The sequence below is a fragment of the Corvus kubaryi genome, unplaced genomic scaffold, assembly GCF_017639235.1.
Source record: "Corvus kubaryi isolate FWS band 111438036 unplaced genomic scaffold, C.kubaryi_AGA036_p1.0 65146, whole genome shotgun sequence".
NCBI classification, from domain to species: domain Eukaryota; kingdom Metazoa; phylum Chordata; class Aves; order Passeriformes; family Corvidae; genus Corvus; species Corvus kubaryi.
Genome location: NW_024581791.1, coordinates 1 through 20,154, shown reverse-complemented (window position 1 = coordinate 20,154; position 20,154 = coordinate 1). Strand labels below are relative to the sequence as shown.

The 20,154-nt window shown below is 37.7% G+C and overlaps 1 long non-coding RNA gene across 1 annotated transcript in view; it reads left to right on the top strand.

Moving 5' to 3' along the window:
- Nucleotides 1–17,608, top strand: part of LOC121673051 — a 98,007-nt gene extending 80,399 nt beyond the window's left edge. Inside the window, exons 2-4 of the long non-coding RNA XR_006019125.1 lie at nucleotides 4,147–4,268; nucleotides 4,607–4,611; nucleotides 17,597–17,608. This is a non-coding gene — a long non-coding RNA (uncharacterized LOC121673051). The remainder of the gene's footprint in view (nucleotides 1–4,146; nucleotides 4,269–4,606; nucleotides 4,612–17,596) is intronic.
- The last annotated feature ends 2,546 nt before the right edge of the window (nucleotides 17,609–20,154 follow it).

Below are 20,154 nucleotides of genomic sequence, written 5' to 3'. Positions count from 1 at the left end.
GCACACACTGTTTGCATCTCATGACCTGTGTGCACACACCTGTGCTCTGTTGATTCCTGCTGGTTTACAAACCATCCAAACAATAAGCAGGTAAAGTTCAGATGACTAAAAACTCTGCCAGTAGCAGTTTCCTGCCTGGATGCACTCTGGAATAGTCCAGCCTTGCTGTAGTGTGTTGGTGCACTGTTGTGGATATTTCATTTGTACCCATTACTTATTTCCCTAATGCATTTTTTAGCATTTGTGTTGGTCTGAGCACAGACCAACACAATGTACTTTGCAGAAAAACACAGAGGATCACTAGGGCAGATGGATGTGGAAGTAATATATAATAGATCATGAATAATTGTTTAAGAAAAAGTCTCCCATAATCCCTTTGCAGAATTGGAGAGAGTAGCACTGGGAAGTCTGCAATATTACTGCAAAATTACAGCACAACCAGTACAAGTGACACATTAGTTTGAAACACGTTTATTTAGTTTGAATCAAGAGTTAGAAATCCATTATTCAGATACGTTTTTGCATAGTAAACAAATAGAAAGGGTTTTAATACATGCTTTAATTCTATGTATGAGATTTTATAATGTTCTAATAATTCTGGATCAGCCCACTGAGGCTATAAAGTGATTCTTCAAGCTATTGCATGGAGAGGTACGAGATTAGTGCTTTTACTTTACTGATTTTTCTAGGCCTTTTTTAACAAGACAGGTAGTGAAGTAAGTAAAAATGCATGTGGTAGGTGCATGATGAATACACAGTATAGGCAACCTAATGTCACCAATCTTATTTTGCTATTCTTTGCTGCTTTTTGCTTATGGAAGCAATCAGCCAGAGGACTCCTCCAGTTGATTATCAAATCTCAGGTTCTCTCCCTTCTTAAGTCAAATTTCAAATCATCAGATTTTACATTCAGCAACTGTGATTTTGAAGCCTTATTTCTGTGCTTAAGTCTGTCCCATGCCTGTGGACAGTACATTTATTTATCAGTGTTCTGGAAGACAGAACAAGAAATTATCAGTATTTCTTTGATTTCTGTCCATAGCATTTCCAGGTGCAAGGGCAGGTACTACATTTGATTTTCCAGCCTCTGGAGACACCAGCTTAAAGTTTCATCACTGGAGGTTAGTCCTGGCTATAGAATATGCTTCTCTCCTTTATCAGAAACATTTCCTTCATTGCAAAGGGAACCATGTCTCTTTACTGGATGGTGTAAAAACATTCTTGCATGTTTTAATCAGAATGAAACCCCCCTCCAGGGGGTTGCTGATGGACTGCTTAAGAGAAATGAGAAACATTGATTGAAGTTCCTAAGAGTTATTTTTTTCAAGCATCAGCACAAGGTAGTAGGTGTTTTTTCTGCTAAGCAATTCTTCTAGTAGCTAAAGGGACTTGATTTTTGTATATTGTCGAGTTTCAAGTTTAATATATGCTGAGGGACACAGACACTTAATCTTCTGTTAACTTTATGTGGAAAAAAAAAGTAGAACCTTTTCAAATCTTTGAAACAGGCATAGTTAAAATCTCTACTCTTCCATGGTCTGCTCAAGCATTTTCTTTCATCTGTGATCTTCAAAAATAAAACAAGACATGGTGCCTGCTTAGAAAATGTTTATTACATGAAATGTAGTAATCTGATTTGTTACTGTATCTTATACTAAGATTTATACATGTTTTTCTGGTGTAAACCCTGGCTAGATGCATCTGCTACCCTTCATTTAATTAAGTTCTGTGGAATCAGATCTCTACAAAGCCAGAAGTTCCTTTAGAAGAACAAGTATTTCTCAAAGACATTTTCAAAGTGTGTGCACTTAGAGGGGGTCGTTCTGTGTACTTTTTTTTTTTATGGGAGCAGGTAAAAGTGGGATGTTAAACTAGAATAAATCTCTTAGATTAAGAACCAAGTTTAGGTCTTACTGAACACAGTAAGCTTGCAAGAAAAGAACTGTTACAAAAGATCTTCCACGACTGTAGCAGTAGATTTCCCCATCTCGGGCAACATACTGTAGCGGGTTGAGTTTGAAACCAGGCGGAAACACCAATTAAATGTAGTGGTTTTGGTTCAAAATATTCATTACTTACTTATTTTCCTTCTGTGAGATAAGAATTAGGAGAAAAGCAAAGCAGGCACAAACCTTAACCAGTTGCAGTACAATGAAAGAGTTTTATTACTAATAGAATTAAAAGTAAAGAGAAAATAACAAAACAAAATTAAAGCAAATTCCCCCCCCCCCCCCAGCACTTCTCTCCTTTTACCCAGCTCACACAAGGGATAACAGAACATGGGATGTTAGTCAGTGTTCCAGTTCTTGAAAAGTCTCTCTCTTATGCTTAAGGAAAAAAGGGTTTTCCTTCAGTTGCACGTGGTTCCCAAACCGCCACTAACAGCAGATCCACCTGGAAACAATCAATCTGCTGTGTGTAGGACATCTCTCCCATGAAAAATCTCACAGTTCCTTCACACTGCCAAACATGGGCCATCACATGGGGTTATTAATCTTTTTAAGGATAAGTTCTTTTGGCCTGCACACAAAGGCTTTTCTTCGCCACAAGTCTCTAACAGCCTCTTACTACTTCTATATAGCCTGGCATAGGCACTCTTCACAATCTTCACAGGCACACGAGGATACTCCATCCCCCCATGCTCTTCAAATGGATTAAAGAGACAAACAGTTTGTGGTATTACAGTTTCTTACCACGGCATGCAAGAAGGTTTCTTTTAAGCTGCGCGCCAGAATCGCGGCACCGCCCTCTTTTCTCCCGTCGCCATGCTCAGCTCCGTCCCACGGGACTCACTTCTCTTTCTCTCTGGCTCTGACGCCGCCATGTTGAAGAGTGTTCTTGTTCAGGCTTTACGGTGGGGAAAGCCTCGCTCCCTTTGTGCTGCTGGCTGCACGGTGTCCTCTTCAGTTCAGCACGAAGTGTGCTGGCTGTAGACAGGAGGCTCTGCCGGCTCCCGCTGGCTCCGCCGGCTCCGCATGGAGAGGAGAGGGACCCGCCTGTCCCCAGAAGCCACGCTGGATGGGTTTAGCTGTGGCAGTCCATGGCTGGTTTTAGCTGCCTGCGGCTCTGGGACAGTTCCCCTGCAGCGACCCAGGGTCCGTGCCACAGCGTTGGGAAAGGGGGAAAGGGGCAGTGGTCCCGGCCCGGCCCAGCGGGGCCCGGAGGCTCGGAGCCCCCCCACCTTCCAGCAGGCGACCTCCGACAAAAGGGAAAGTCCCGCCTTTCTGTGCGGTTTAAATATGTAAATTGTGAGAAGCGTAATTGGTCTTAAAGACTGTCCATCAACTCAGGGTCAACCCAATACACATACAAAACTGAATTTCCTGATTAGTCACTTGGTTCAAGCTGGGTAATGTGAGTATAATGCTTCCAATGTGTCTGAAGTATTGTCACATGAAATTTGTAATTTCTTCATATTTTACCCTGCAGTACCTTGGATATTTCGAATTGAATTAAATACTTTAAATACTCTAGGGCTTAAAGACCTAAAATAGACACATTTAGAATTGTGCTGTAGCTATTTAAAAGGGATCTTCATTCTCATCACGAAGAGAGAAAATTTTAGTGAATGGAAGTGGAAGTCTTTGACTTCCTCTAAGAGAAAATGTAGCACTGATCATCTTCACATCCCAGTTGCTCAAGCTAGAAAGTGTGGATGGAAAATGGCTAAATAAACTTTCATCAATTTGCCAGTGTTTCTTCAGTTGAGGTATTTAATGGAGAGATTAAGAAAATGTGGTTTATTTCATAAGTCCTGTGTGCACAGATTTGCATTGTGGCAGAAAGAATGTGAAATCCTATTTGTGCTTTTCGGAGAACATATGACCCAAATGTTTACAATGCAGGACAAATGAAAATGGGAGGGAGAAATTACATTCTCTAGAATTTTGTAGCCCTGCCAAGATGATGAGAGAAGGGGTTAAAAAAATTAAAATTTTTGCTTTGGAAATAAGCCTTTTTCACCACTCCTTCAAAGAAGTGATCGTTTTAGGAAAGATATAATAACCATTTCAAGACACCCAATGCCTTGATAAGCCCAGGAGGCACTTGCTGTTAGAAGCTGGCTAGGCAATTCGATCGTTTTATTCCTGTTGTTTGGAAAGGCAGAGTCAGTTCCTTAATTATCTTAACTACTGTCTCTTTCAGACCCTGAAGGTCAGCTTTCATCATGCTGAGATTTGGGCAGCACCTCATCAAGCCCTCCGTGGTGTTCCTGACGACAGAGCTGTCCTTTGCTCTGGTGAACCGCAGGCCAGTGGTGCCAGGACGTATCCTTTCCATGGGTATCTGTGCTCCTGGGAAAAGCAGGAGACGCTCGGGGCGCTTGGAAGGCCAGGTAGGATGCGACATGGGCTTATTCTGAAACCAGGCAGTGATGCTTGATCAGAAGATGCTTGATCAGTGTTGCAGAACTGCTGAAAACAGTTGCTTAGCAACTGTGACCTTCGAGGTGAATTTCTATTGACCTTTTCACCACAGAAGATGTATAAACAACCAGGTACTACTATAAGCATTTTAAAGTCTATCAGAGCTGGTACTGTTTAAATTCCATATTATGCTAAATAACACATCCTGCTTCGCTTTTAATAATGTCACTTATTTTTAGATGTGGTAACTTCTTTATGGAGGATTTTCAACTTTTCCTGGCTAAATGTGCACCATTTGTCAAATGCCAGTAGAATCCTGTATGAAGACTTTGAAGACTTTTGGGGTTTTTTTGTGGGACAGATTGCTTTGATTAATTTAGTTCGGAAGGGATTAAATAAACCATCTGTATAGTGTACACGTTTCATGATGAAAATATGAAGCCACATGTTGTAAGTAAAATTTTCCAGTTAGAAATTGTATTGTAACTTGATTATATAAGATGCTCAATATACCTTTTTAATGTATTTTGTAGTATAGTGTGTTATTGCAGTCAAAATTCTGCTGCTTTGTAACTTGTGCTTATCTCAGTGGCTGAAAGTGCTATCTTTCAGAAATAATCAAGACTGATCACTTTTTCCATAGAGGTTCATGGTAAAATTTTAGTAGGAGCTCAGTTAGGCAATTGACTGACTATGCTGGGGAAAAAAAAGTTGTTGTCTGGAGTTTATTGAAAGTTTTCTTGTTAGTTTTGTTGTTTTATGTTTTTTCTTTCATGATTTGAAATCAAGTAAACTTTAATATCTATTTTTTTTAACCCATAAATGTATTTCTTCTGAAATATGGAACCTTCCTTTCCTCCCATCACTTCTGTAGATTATAATTGTTCAATACTGAACTTCTCTCTGTTTTAAATGGTGTTTGTGTGTATCAGAAGTCACATCATGGCAAAGATACATAGACTTCATAGAAACTTTAAAAATGCTACTGTCTCACCAATATCTTTTAATGAATAAAATTAACAATTTTTCTGATCTTCAAGTTTCTGAAATACCTGATGTAAATCCAAGGTGATTTACAGATTTGTTATAACAAAAACCATTTTCAAAGCTATATAAAGACAGCGTCATATTGGTCACTGTGTGATGCAGGGCCTGTAAGTGCCTGAGCAGCTGCTGTATGCATTGTCTGGATCAGAGAGTAAATAAACTGTTATCTGTTCTGTGTGTGCAGGTTTTAAAAACAATATTTGACTATTGTTTTGAACTAATCAGTTAAGTGAACAATTGCATCTGTTGTTAAAAATAGAGTATTTCAGATAGCATTCTTGTTTTAAAGTTTCCTGAGCACCTAGTAATGACAAGTTAAGGAGCCTATAAAACTTGATTATTACAAGCTTCTTTCCTTCTTAAATAATTAAAGATTATAAACTCTTGTTGTGTAGTTATTGCTGACTTTTGGCAGATACATTTATTTGCTCAGGGTTTAGGTTTTTTATACCATAATGAGTATTGCAGCTTATTTTATAGTGTCACATTGTTTTAATAGCTTGTGTTGTAATATATAATGTAGTCTTTGTTTCTCCATTGAATAAATGTTCAGGTAATAAAAACTCAACCCTTTTCCTTTCTCATTACAATAAGAAGAAATTAGGAGAGATCTTGATGTAAAGGCTAGAATACAGTATGTAAAATGGAGCAATTTGCAGTTTTAAGTCTTTAAAGCGTCTGTATAATTCAGCATTCATTCTGAGACCTGGCAGTAACAAGTGTATTTTCTTTGTTTTATTGTAATAATTTTATCTGCCTTGTCTTTGGCACACGTCTGACATTTTTTTTCAGTAGAAAATAAAATATTAATGTATGTGAATTAGAGAGACAAAGGAAATGAGTTTGAAAGCCATCTCACTCCAGGTGGTGGCTTTAATTAACTAGTATGGTTGAAATTCCATCTTGAAACAGAACATAGGGTTGGAATTATGAATTTTCAGTAATAGTTTTAAAATAAAACTATACTCTGGAAAAAAGTCAGTCACAATGGCCTTGTGGCATTCAGTGTGACTTGAGCAATGCCAAAGCAGGCTTGTTCAGTTAACAGATTGCAAAGTTTTGTTTTGTTTATTTGAAGCTGCCAGTCCTGTGAATTTAGTTTGACATTTGAAAGGCAAATTGTGCTAATAGAAACAAAAATAGGTAGAGTAAGAATATAGTATTTATGGTACAGAAAGAGTTCTGCTGTTTCTAGACAGAGCTGCCTCGTTTTTCCCAGCATTAGACTTCTGCCCAATGGGTGCACAGAGTTCATGGACTCAGGAACCTGTTTGCATTGGGATCCCTTTGAGCGATTACTGCAGATTCTTGGATTGGAAGGTGCTGGGTTCTTATTGTTGAGTAAGGAATATCTGACGTTAAACTGGAATCTTTAGTGTGCGAGCTACAACATGCACATGTCTGTGACAGTAGGTGCAACAAAACAGAGAGCTGCAGATGGTCAGGGTGCAGGATTAGTGCCTGTTTTCCTCAGGAGATCCACTCCCTTTGCTGTCACCTAGCAGGCAAATGCTTGAGACTCAGAGGTGTCTGACCACAGGCTGTCTGAAGACATTGTCACTTAATACCTGTAATAATAAGAGGTCTGTACCTGCTCTGCTCTTGCCTTCTACTTGTCTGATATCAGAGTAGGAAGGCACGTGGTATTTGGGACAGTCTTCATTAATGAGATACTGTTTTTTGGGGTGTACTTTTATGCTGACTTTCTGGTTGGTTTATACAGAAGTGGCATGATTTTGTTCTGGTAATGCCAGAACAGTGCACATCTGGGCTCTAAGTGTGGGAGTGGTGAGGAGGTGAGCTGGGTATTCTGGAAGCTTGCTGCGATACCCTTATACAGGTACCCATTCCCTTTTTTACAGCAGTCCTTGTTTCCTCTCAGTTCTGTCAGCTTGCTGCTCTGCAGAGAGTGACTGTGAAAAGCAGTCACTTGTGGCTCCCTTGAACAGCTCTGTGGTTGTTTTGGAGGAGGCAGCTATTCAATAGCTGGAGCAGTGCAGGCATGTGTCTATAGTCAGCAAATGCATTGTTTCTGTCACACAAAAGGCACAAGATGAACTGAATCAGCACATGAAAACAGCATGAGCTCAGCTTCTCCTTGGCTTCTTACTTGAAGTACTTCATTCAGAGCCTTGCTGCTTCCATAGTTCCATAGGGCAGAACTATGGTGCTGTTTGAAACAAATTCCATCTGCTCTTTCACATGGACTTTTTGTGCTTTAATATGGTAACAAATACCTTGTGAATGACCTACCATTTTACTGATGTTTTCTTAGCCCTGCACCACAGCTTTACATAGTTTTGCTCACATCTTCAATAAATATCAACTGGTTTTTATCACTGCTTTTCTCATGGTGTTGTGCAGGGTACTATTTTCATCTTGTGTTAAATATGAAAAAAGAATTTCAATATTATCAGAATCCATTTGGAAACTAGGATTTTTTATTATAAATAAAATTATTCATTAGTTATGTCCAATTTTTTTTTCCAGTAGACAAGGTATTGATCTTTAGATTTGTGTTCAGGATGCCATAAGAAGAACTAGCACAAAAGGAACACAGCAACATTTGTAAATTGATTGAATGCAATATGTAATGACAAACAGCAGATCTATGGCAATAGTATGTTATATAAAGCATTTTTCAGCAGTTTATTGAATTGGTTATTAAAAGGAACAGTCTTTCCAGCTGGGAACAGCAAGCTGAGGGTTATTTGGGCCAAGTAATTTTATAGAAATTTGTGGTGGACACTTTGGCTACCTTACTAAGGGCACATGTATGTGTGTAATAAATTAGAATAAACACCTTACAAAAATTTTTCATATGGGATTGATTATGAAAAGTTATTTCCATTAAAAAAACACAAAAAAACCAGAAACATAAAAAGAAGGTTGTTTAACTGTTATGTACTGAATTTTGCTGGACTATTTGTATTGCCCTTTTCATAGAGATCTAAGTTTTCCCACCAGAAAGTATTCTGATTGTAGGGAATAGACCACATATAAAATCCCAAAGCATATGATATTTTTCTGGCAACTTCATCACTACATGGAGTTAATGGTCATTATTTGTTGCTGAGGCCATGTGCTGTTCTGTGAGTTACTGCAGCTTGTTCCTTTTATTAATGAGCAGAGAAAACATTAGTTGAACCAGATGCTCCCTTCCAAGGCTTGCTAACACCCCGAGCTGCAGTGTAATTGTTCTGGGTCTGCTGCAGGGGTGGGACAGGATCCAGGGTCAGGCAATGTGAGAACAGCATCTGCTCTGCTGCACTGTTTGTCTGGCTGGGAGCTCCCTGTCATCTGCTGTCAGAATTGCTGTATTGCTTGAGACTGATGTATTCTGTAATGCCTCAAATATTTTTCTAATGCTTTCCTTAAAAGTTTTGCAGTTAAAAAGAAACAATCCTTTTGATTAGTATTTTTACTTAATATATTTTCAAAGTAATTTTTCATTTAGTTACAGACCTGACAGTTTCCATTGAAGATAGCACACTGGAAAGAACAGTAGTATTCTCTCACAAGTTTGGTTGAAACCCATGGTATTTATCTTGTACATGAAATTTTAATTCTTCATAAAGTTACAGAGCTGCTGTTATGATTTTATTTGTACATTACACATTTATCATATCTGTATTTATGCTCCATAATTATGAATTTTATGGGTTTCAGCCTAAATAAGTTTTCATATTTACCATAAAACTAAGATTAAGAAAATAAAATTCAGTTATATTGCAGAATATATAAGCTTATATCTACATATTTTAATAATGTCCACTGTATGTTTGCAACAACGTGTTAGACATATCTAATCTTGTGGGAAAGTAGAAAGTAGAAATCTTTTCTTTAGTGCTCATTACAGAAGCTTCCTATGTATTACTATTATTATTAGTTTGTTTAGCACAATGTTAAGGAGCAGACATGCTCCTTTTAGCTCTTAAGCAAAGAGCTAAAAATAAAGGGGTTTGGTAAAGACTTAGTAATTTAAATATTAGGCCGGAGATGGAATCACAATGGAGACACAAAATGTTGTTTGGTACAATAAGGCCTGGACTGCTTACATGAATTTTTCAAAATGTGTAATAATTCTAGAAGAAGAGGGCATTAGGAAGAGGATGCAGTTTCTTTGCTGGTGCAGAAAAGACTTCCTGAATGGGAGGAACAGATATAAATGATGCATCTTATTTGAAAATGGGGGGCACGTATAGAATATATCTCTTCATCAGGAATGCAGAGGAGATTCAGACTTACTTTATTGTAAGTATCTGAAGCTGTTGAGTATCAGTGAAAACTCCTGAATTTTTTTACCTCAGATCCCAAATAAAGCCATTCCATGGCTTTTCCTTACTGATCCCTCAAGTAGGATTTATTAATGCCTTATAATGTTTACTTGCACAAATGAGAGTAAGAAAAACAGTTCCTATGCTTAATAATTTTTAGCAAAATTAAGCTGTGCAGAGGACAAGGAGTAGGACTGTGCTCTTGGCAGCACCAAGCCAACAGAGCAGCTTTGCTGTATTGTCAAGTTCCCTTCTGGGATAAGGGCTCTCCTCAAACAGCCCAAAGAATGACTGATCTGCTCTGTGTATGCAAACCACTTGAACTTCCTGATGATAGAGAGGACAGTTAATTATCTCAGGGCTGGAGTCTTTTTGTTTGCAGTCTACAAACAAAGGGATGGTGTTTGACTCACATTAAGAAATGCTGCTTCTGAAGATAACAGATTCAGGGCTCTGTGCACAAAAGCTTGTCTGTATGACTTATTTGTGGGGATGGAGTTCAACTGTCTCATTTGGTCTGATAAAAATGCTTTCTCTCCCTTCAAATCTTGTCTTGCTTGGAAGGTGCTCACTGTTGAAAGAGGATGGCCTTCACCATAAGGATATACAATTCTGTTTGGATCGTTATAGTTGCATTAATATACTGGTATTGATGAAAATCCCATTCTAAATCCTTTGTGCCAGTATTGTAAATAGAAAGGAAAAAAAAGGGAAAGTAATGGAATCAGAAGTATTTCTTGCCAATTTGCAAATGGAGTAAATTAACAATTAAATTACTTATTTACATGTATTCAGCAGATCAGTGGTAAGAATTTCTCAGCTTGTAGCACAACCTACATTGGAAGAGGTGTTAAAAAAGCTGTGTAAGGCCACATAAAGGAGAGGCCGTAGCTCCTAGGCTGGAACCTGTTGCATCTTAGCAATGCTGTGGAGGGCCGAGCAGTCTCTTATTAGTCATGTGTTGAACCAGCCTTCAGCCCCGACTGTGTGGAGAGTAATGAGATCTCTGAGAAATGGGCTTGTAAGCAGTGGCATAATAGGTTGGATCTGCAGTTAAATTTCTTGACTACATTGCTAATAAATACTAAAATTCAGCTAAAAAATTCCAGTTCCATTTTTGTCTACTCACTTTCATTCACCTGTTTGTCATCCTCATTGATTGGAACTTATAAATGGCTTAAACCACATTATGCATGAACCTCTCTACTGCTTTGTGTGTTTCAGGGGGACTCACTGTCCAGGTCTGAAGGTGTGTTACTAATGTGTGTCTTCTAAAAGTGGAACTGCTTGTCTTTACAAGCTCCAGGGACATGCAGAAGGGCTCCCATTTCGTCATGTTTACTCTCATTATCAATTTTCAAAGCATGTTACAACTGTAGTTTCAAAGTAACTTTAAGGTTTCTGTCATTGGGGTGACAGAAATACCTGGTAAAAAGAATTTATTTTAGCATAGCAAGAAACCTAGACAAATGTTTAGTGAGAAAAACCTCCGTCTATGGAGTTGGAAGAAGTCAAGCTTAAAAAGCAGAAGAGTAAAGCAATGTGGAAAGATATGAAATTAAGTGGTAGCAAACTTTTGTATTAAAAGTGGCAGGGAAACTGAGGCAGGACACAAAAAACGTTAAATGAGTGTTTCCTTTGAGGTTTAAAATAATAATGGGCATTCTTGTTTAAAAAACTGTGAAGTCCTGTTCATCTTATCACTTGCTACAACTACCTGAAAGGAGGTCGTGGAGAGGTGGAGATCAGTGTCTTCTCCGAAGGAACAAGCAATAGGACAGAGGAAGTAGCCTGAAGTTGTTCTGAGGGGGAGTTAGACTGGACATTAGGAAAAATGTGTTTGTCAAAAGGGTTGTCCAGCCCTGGCACAGCTGCCCAGTGCAGTGGGGGAGCCCACATCCCTGGAGGGATTTAAATGATGTGTAGATGTGGCACTTGGGTACATGGGTTAGTGGTGGCCTTGGGAGTGTTAAGGGTTGGACTCAATGAGATTAAAGGTCTTTCCCAATCTAAACAGTTCTATGATTCTATAAATAATAATAATACTTTTAGTCCAGCAGTTGCTTTCTGGTCTAGTAGTGAGCAAATTTGTAATTGCTGTGGTTATTGAACAAACCTGTAATTATATCCTTCTTATCACATCAGTAAAACCCAAACAAATAAATAAATGGATGGTAGACAACAAATACAAAGGAGGTGTTTTCTGCTGTTGCACTTTTGACACTATAGAAAATTTATGTACCTGCATCAGTAGCAGATAACCACAGGCTTTGCATTCAGGTACCAATTACCATGAACTTTAGAAAAGAAAGGAGGAAAAACCAATTTTTTTTCCTCAGTGTATAACTGGATTTAAATTCAGGTTTTTTTACTCATTTAAGTAGTTTCTGGTTAATGAAGGAGATGACAGTTACAAGCCATTCCTGTTAGAGTTTGTGCACCTTTTGTCCTCAATATAGCCATTAGAAAGTGATTTGCAGCACACACACAGTTAACCAAATCTGGGCAAGGTATTGCATGACTTGCTCTTACAGCAGAATATAATTAAAAGAGATGATTGGAATACATGGTTATTCATAATAGATATCACACAATTACCATAAGTAATGAAATACATGCAAAATCTCCATTTGTAATTAGAATAGATTTGCTGGAAAGTCAATTGGAAATTTCATTTATTGCTTATTGTTTCCAGCATATTGGGATATTTTGTGCTATTCAGTGTAATACAACTATGTGTTTTCTTCAGGAACATATTTTTTGAGAGGCATCTGGCATGAACTTCCTATTGCAACTCCTAAGAGGGGATCCAGTGATCCAATGTTAATCTGTCATCTCTTCTCCTTGCTGTGAAGAGCTTAATATATAGTATTTTTCTGTTGAAACATACATTAATATTCCTTGGCATATAATTATATTATGATTATATAATTAATCCATAATTATTACCTAAAGAAGATATTTCATGATTTCACAAGTAACCATTTTGTACTCCTTATATTTAGAGGACCTCTATCGTGGTTTAACCTTGGTCAACCACTAATCACCACACAGCCACTTGCTTGTTTCCCTGCAGCAGGAAGAGAGAGAGAATTGGAAGGATAAAAATAAGAAAACTCAGTGTTTGGTATAAAGACAGTTTAGCAGGTAAAGCAAAAACTACTCGCATGAGCAAAACAAAACAAGGAATTCATTCTCTGCTTCCCATGAGTAGGCAGGTGTTCAGCTATCCCCAGGAGAGCAGGGTTCTATCACATGTAACAATTGGAACACCCCTTCCTTTCCTTCCTCCTCCCATATCTTCTGTTTCCTTCTCCTTCACTTCGCTCTATATGCTGATAGTGACACCACATGGTCCGGGATATCCCTTGGGTTAGTTGGGATCAGCTGTTCCAGCTGTGTCCCTTCCCAGCTCCTTGTGCCACCCCCACAAGGTAGGGTGAGGAGCAGCAAAGCAACAGCGAAAACATCCCTGAGTTGTCAACGCTATTTCCAGCACAAATCCCAAACTGCCTCATAGCAGCCCCTGTGAAGATTAACTCCACCCCAGCCCAAACCAGTACAACCTTCAGCAACGAAGAGGGAAGTAAAAGGCATTCCATGCACATGAGAAATAAGCAGGAATGCTCCCTAAACATACAGGAATGGAGGAACAGGCCACTGTGATGTGCTGACCTAGTGCCTTGTCCAGAACATAGAGGGATCTATAATGCCATAGCCTGATCTCTTCAGGCTGCCTGGTATAGATGTCAGTCCTTTGAGGGGAAAGCCAATTTACTGTATTCCCTCAGTGAGTGCAGGTGCAGAGATCTGGAGAGAGAGTCACCAATACAGACTTCTTCAGATGCAACTTAAGGAAAAAGGAAAATCTTGAGCACAATTGCTTTGCTCTGATATGGTACTAGACTTCTTATATACCTGTGTAAAATAGGTTGAGTTTTGAGATGCAAGGTATAGGAGAAAGTTTCACAAAGGATGTCTGGACTTCAGGTGTCTCTCTTGAAAGCTGTTTATTGCACAGGCGAAGTTACAGCATTTCAGGGAGTGGGTATCCAGAGCCAGCCCTACAGCTGCCAGCTCCAGCTGTGGGCATACCTGAAGCCTCTTTCTGTTCAAGTTACAAAGCATTATATACTTTTCTTTGCAGAGTATCTTAATACATAACAACCAATAAGCACCATACACAATACCTTTACATTTGCCTATAGCCTATCATAACTACTACCATCACCATATTATAGTCATTATTATCCAATCACAGGGGTAAGTTACAATTTAAGTTTACAATGGAAAATTCTCAGACCTCCCTTTTTCTTCCTACTTCGACATTTCTTGTTTGCCTGCCATATCTCTCTTTTTGGTAAAGACATGTTTTCTATTTACTTACGCTCTTCTTGAGACTTATGTACTTGGTGAAAAACATGTCTTTGTAGTCACATACCTTTGTCCTACTCCTAAAAATCTCCTTCCAACTCATCTCCAACGTTTGCCTTCTCAGTTACCCAGTGATCAGTGTTTCAGCAAAACATCTTTTACTCTATATCAAAACTTGCTTCCATTTCTACCTCATCCTCAATTTCTACATTCAGAGATCTTTCTGCCAAGCCTACATATCTGTCAAACTTTCTTACCAAACTTTCATCCTCCCCAACACAAGGCCTCAACTCTGTTGGGCTTCACCTCTTGTGGCATCTGTTGTTTTTAGGTAGGACAAAATCCTTCCTTTCCTGTTTTCCTCCTCTCCATCGCACAGCACAGGTAACTCATACCAGCAACATGCTTTCCCCCACTGGCTGCTCCAGAGAGGAGCATGTACAGGATCTCCCACATTCTATGTATCCAAAGCTGCTCACCATGCTCTTTCTTTTGTTCAGGGAACATTTTCCTCTGTAGTTTGAAGTGGTAAGTGAGACTATCAAGTACAGTGATTCCAAAAGGCCCCATAATTGCTTTGCAGAGCTTCAGCGGAGGGTCAAGCACCTTCTCTGAGCAGGTAATTGGGTAAATTATGTTTTAGTAAGTTGTCTTGTGTAAAGTTAGACACCAACATAGCAGACAATGGAGGCTTTGTTGTAAAATGAGGCTACAGTAGGAAGTGGAGTGCATAATTCATGGATATAGATGCATTTCTCTTTATCACTCATACCATATCTAGGTTTCTACGGCTTCACAAGTGTGCATAGTCTGCTATTCATTTGCTAATGTATTTTACTTGTTGCTGTTCCTTGTAACCTGCTGACTTCTACTGCTTCTAATCAAAACATGAAAACCTCAGCATCTCTCAGTGATCTCTCTGGAGCAAATGTTCGTATTGAACAATAAAAATTGAATATTCCCCTTCTGATGCTCTAGTGTAACATTGTACTGCATTCAGATGAGTGATCTCTCTACAAAGGCTGCCTAAGAACAGTTACTTTTAGTTCAGGATTCAATGATCTTTTCCTGTTAGTAATTGGGAATGTATTGAGATGGCTTGTTGCTGTTTGCTTCATAAAATTAGAAATCGTGTGCAATGAATATGAGTTTAAGTAGTGAATTTGGAAATTCTTCTTTTTATGCAGCCTGGTCTGATGAACTTTGTGTATCAGAATACAAGATTTTGCTCTGATGTGTATGTAAAAATGTAACCATTTATGAACATTTTAAAAAATGTGTCATTGTTTCACTCAGTATTTCTTTTTCTGTCACTCCCAGGTAGAATTTGCCTAGTTGAGGGAGAAGAATATATGATACAGATTATATATTTAAATTATGCTGTAGAAATCAACATTGCCAGAATTCAGACATTGAAGTTGAGCCACTGTGAGCACATATTGCAGGAACACTTTCTTAGGCTCAGTTTTGTTAATGATGTTTTAGTTGGATAAAGCCTAACTCAATATAATTCACTTTACTACCTTCATACACCAAAGAAAAAAGTGAGAAAAAATATAGTGAGGACATGGCTCAGTAAATAAACTTCATTCCTGGCTGAGAAGAATCTTAGAGCGCAGTTGTGAAAACATTACATTTCTGGTGACACTACTGAGTTCAAAATCATGTGTGATTTGGGGAGCAAGAGGAAGAAAGGAGAAGTAGAGAAAGGGGAAAGGGAAATAGGTTTGTCTTTATGGGAACAAAATTTCCAGGAATAAAAGTCTTAGATTAAAAATGTTATTAATAAGAGCTATAGCTGTAAATCTGAATCTGGGGTTTCCTGAACTATGAGCAGTGATTTTTTTTTTAATATTTAGAGTAAACTTTGTGACTGAAAGAAATTGCTGGAGATGAGGAGCATTTTTTATTATCTGGTACTTTGAAATCAAGATTGAACTTGTCTTTAAGGTTAATAAGAAGCTATTGTCTGTATGGAGGAATGATAATGATGGAATCTGGGTTGACATGGAGGAATTCAGTATAGTTTCTTTTTCTCTCACTCACTGACTGATGCGGACTGTTAGTGGGACAACAATGAGCTGTGACATTTTTTGCCATTCTCAAGCCTTCAAAATGGAATTTAATCTTCTTTAGAAGAAAGATTGATAAAAAAAGGGAGGGAAAAAAGTGCATTAGGAAGTGAAGTCAAGATAATTGGATAAGCTTTCAAAGAAGAGGTGCATCTTCTTTTTGAAGTGGTATCATTTAACTTCGAAAACAGTAATGGAGAATTACAAATAAAGCAGCTTTATTGACCTCTTAACCTCATATTCCTGACAGGAGCTTGAAAGGAAACATAAAGTTACTCTATTTCTAAATATCTACTAATAATTTAGAATTTGTTAAAATTCTGCTTAACTCAGAGCTTAACTTAATTAGTGATTGTATTTCTATATGTTTTAACACTTCTGTGAATTGCATTCATTGTAGGGCAAAATTAAATTACTTTAACTGCATCTGAAAAAAAGTCTGATGTTTTGGGATTTAAGTGCCTGATCATGAGGACATAGTAGGGTACCTCTGCCAAGCTTTACCTACCTGTTGAGTGTTTGGTGCAAGGACTACCAGCAATGCTGCAAACAATCTAATGCTTTCTTGTTAGAGCCAATTGCCTCCTGTCTCAATGTTCTGTAGAAACTTTTGGCACATTTGCAAAATGAAATTGTGTGTTCTTCCCCCTGCCAATTACTTCAGCTCCAGGTAGTGCAAATTAAAGACAAAATGAAGGCAAACTTTTAAATTTGATTTGCATAGCTCTGTTGTGGTGGTGAGAAATTTTGTTGGGAGTGAAAAACTCTGTAAACACTTTGAAATAGAATAAATGTATTTTTCAAATGACTCTCCTTAAAAAAAATTAGTGAGAGACTTCAGACATGGCTGCTTACACTGAGAAGCAGAGGAACTAGCAAGCTTTTTTTGGGTGTGAATTTTTTCTTCTGCAGTCATTTTGAATGAATGCAAGACATGGAATTGCCACCCTTCTTAGGTAGTGAGAAGACTTTCAGGATAAAAAAAAGAAAGCCACTTAATTAGTATCCAGTCATGTGGAAGGATGTTAATGACATTTCTGCTCAATTAATGTTTCCTTATTATGACCCTATCAATATTAATAAAATAATTTATACTTGCTTGTCTTTCAAAAAAATTCTGAATTTGACCTGGAGAAAGTTCATCTCAAAAATATTGCAGAGTTGTACAATTCTATTTTTATCAGTGATGTTAATGGAGCACTGCTGAGTTAACATAATATTTTGCTGAGGCTATTTTAGCTTAGAAAACAATGAAAGTTTTCCCTTTTTTGCTTGTGTTCCTTAACAAAACAAAATTAAATGCATCTAATAAAAATTATGGCTTATTTATAAATACCTGTGGTATTGAATGTATTTTTTAATGTGGAGAAACATCCTTCTTACATGAAAGTTTGGTGTTAAATAAAAGGTCACAATGGTTTTTATAACATTTATTACATCTTTATATACAAATCTTGAGCTTGTTTGACCCATTTTTAAAGTGTAGGGACACAAAATGTCAAGTTGTTTGTTTGTTTTTTTCCTGTGTATGTGAATGATAATCTTAATCCAAACCTCCTGTGAGAGTCCAGGTCAGGCTTTATTCATCCTTATACAAGAAAAATCTGGTCCATTTATCTGGTATTCACAACAGCATTGCTTGTTTTACTCTAATCCTCATGTGTGGTGTGGATTCTTTATTCTTGTTAAGGACTGGTTTTTAACATTCCTTGGTGTTTTAGAAGCCCATGGATTTATCTGCTCATTTCTGTCTGTTCCAGTGCTTGCAGAGTAGCAGACAGTATGCAAAACTGACTGCTAAAACCAGGGGTATTTTTGTGTGCAAATCAAATGGATGATTTTATGTACCTGCTGTAGGTAAGAATTGAGAGAATTATACGTGGGATCTATTTGGAAATTTAATGGGGTTTGCTCTTCCTAATTTAAATACCAGCACACATAATAATGAGTATTTTGATCATGAATCAGATACAAAGGATCTGGAACTACTAAATGAAAGGGTAAAAAAATTATTATTTTAACTAAGTAGTAGAAATGCAAGGTCCTCTTCTGTGCAATGGTTGGATGGCTGTTGTACCTATGTATTCCAAACATCTACTGCTTTTGAGATATTCTATTTATTCCACGTGGATGCCTGGTGAGGGAGCAGGGGAAAGGAAATGATGTGCAATCCAACTTTGAGTCTTTTCTCAGATCCCCCTTGATCTTTAACCATCACATTGATGGTACCTGAATGAATTTAGCTTTGTACCTCAGCTAAAGTGTTGTCCATAGGGGCTCATTTTATATTGCCTACAAGATATCAGAGTAAAGGAAATAATGTGATTTGATAACTGTGTTTTGTCACGATTGAAAAGGCACAGAGAGATGCTCTATTTGTCTTTTTAAATAATGAAAGTTGAATCAAGATTGTCATCTGATCTGTCAGAGGATTCAGCAGCAATAACTATCTTCCATTTCATTACTTCTCCTTCCCTTTTTAAACTTTCTTAATCTTTGCAAGAAAAATTGTCAGCTGTTGTAGATCTCCAGTGTTTGTTGTGTGCATTTACTGGACATGAGTAAGGATATGTTCTTACTTCTAAAGCCTTCCCCGAGTTGGTGCTTTTGTGAGGAGATGACAGTGTTCTCACCTGTCAGACACCTCCCGTGTTCCTTATCCCTGCAAGTTTGAAGAGAAAAAAGAGTAATTTACCATATCCATGCTCTTTATCCCTGCAGGTTTGAAGACAGAAGAATAATGATTTATCTAATCAAATTCTGGTTTTAACTCATACTTTGGTTTAAAATGATGTTTAAGGTTTTTTCTTCCATATTTGGTGGCTTAGATTTTTCAAAGCCATTGCTGAGATCATGTTGAGGGTTTCCTGTGATAATTGTTTTTACTTGTAGGCTGGGGCAATTTCATTAACTCTAAAAAGATCGGTATTTGTCCTTAGCAAGATGTGCATACTTGTTATTCTTAACACTGTACCAGTTGGTCAGTAGTTACAGACTGTTGTTCATTTCTAACTAGAAGAGGTAGAAGATAGCTTTAAGAGTTAGATACTCTGAAACAGAAAGAATTTGAGAATATTTCCCAGTTGGAATTCACATATGTGGGAACATGACCATTAACAACTTGTACAAATTTTAGCTTTATTTAAAAACTAAAAGTGCCACTACAAGTGCTGAACAGAAAAGGAAGAGAAACAGTGTGGAGGTATAAAATGTGCTCAGTGTTTCTCATGAAAGACAGTGGACCTTTGACTGTCCCACTGTTGCGGGGCTGAGGAGGTTCCCTGTGAGTTCCTTGTCCCATTGACCTTGTTCCTTGTATTGGAGTGCAGTGAAAGCCAGGAGACTCATCTAAAAAGAATGTTATTCCAAATCTTGAATCTAATTTTTGTTGTTTGTTAGTTGAGCTGCTGTACTCTGCAAAGCCTCTGCTGTCAGAGCCACAAAATTCTCAATATCTGTTTAAGAAGGTCCTTTGTGATGTCCTAATTATATTTCATGACAGTCTTGCTTTGTTCAGTATAATAATGAAACTGAAAACTTCCAAAATTAGTTTTATTATAAACACATATTATATGCAACACAGTGATAAGCCTCATAAAAGTGCTATTCCCACTGAGTAATTAAATATCATTACCTGTAGTGACTGCTGGATTTTCTGTCATTTGTTAAGGAAAGGGAAGCATAAGTGTGATGCATATACTGAAAGCAATTCAATTTGCCCAATTAGCAGCAAGGTTTAAGATTTATTTCAGTTGCATGATTTGTCTTATGATATTAGTTGTTTTGTGCCTTTTGATGTAAAAATATAAGCCCTAATATGTTTTTTGTTTTATATTGTTGAGGCTTAATTTAACTCTAAAACTTTCTATGCAGATTCAGTTCAAGATTAAGTTTAAAATATCCATCCCATATGAAAGAAAAAAAGGCAGCGTCTTGGGGTGACTTTATGATGTGTATCCCCTATCACTGCTTGTTCCGGTTTGGCCAAATTTAGAAATATATATATATACTCTGAGA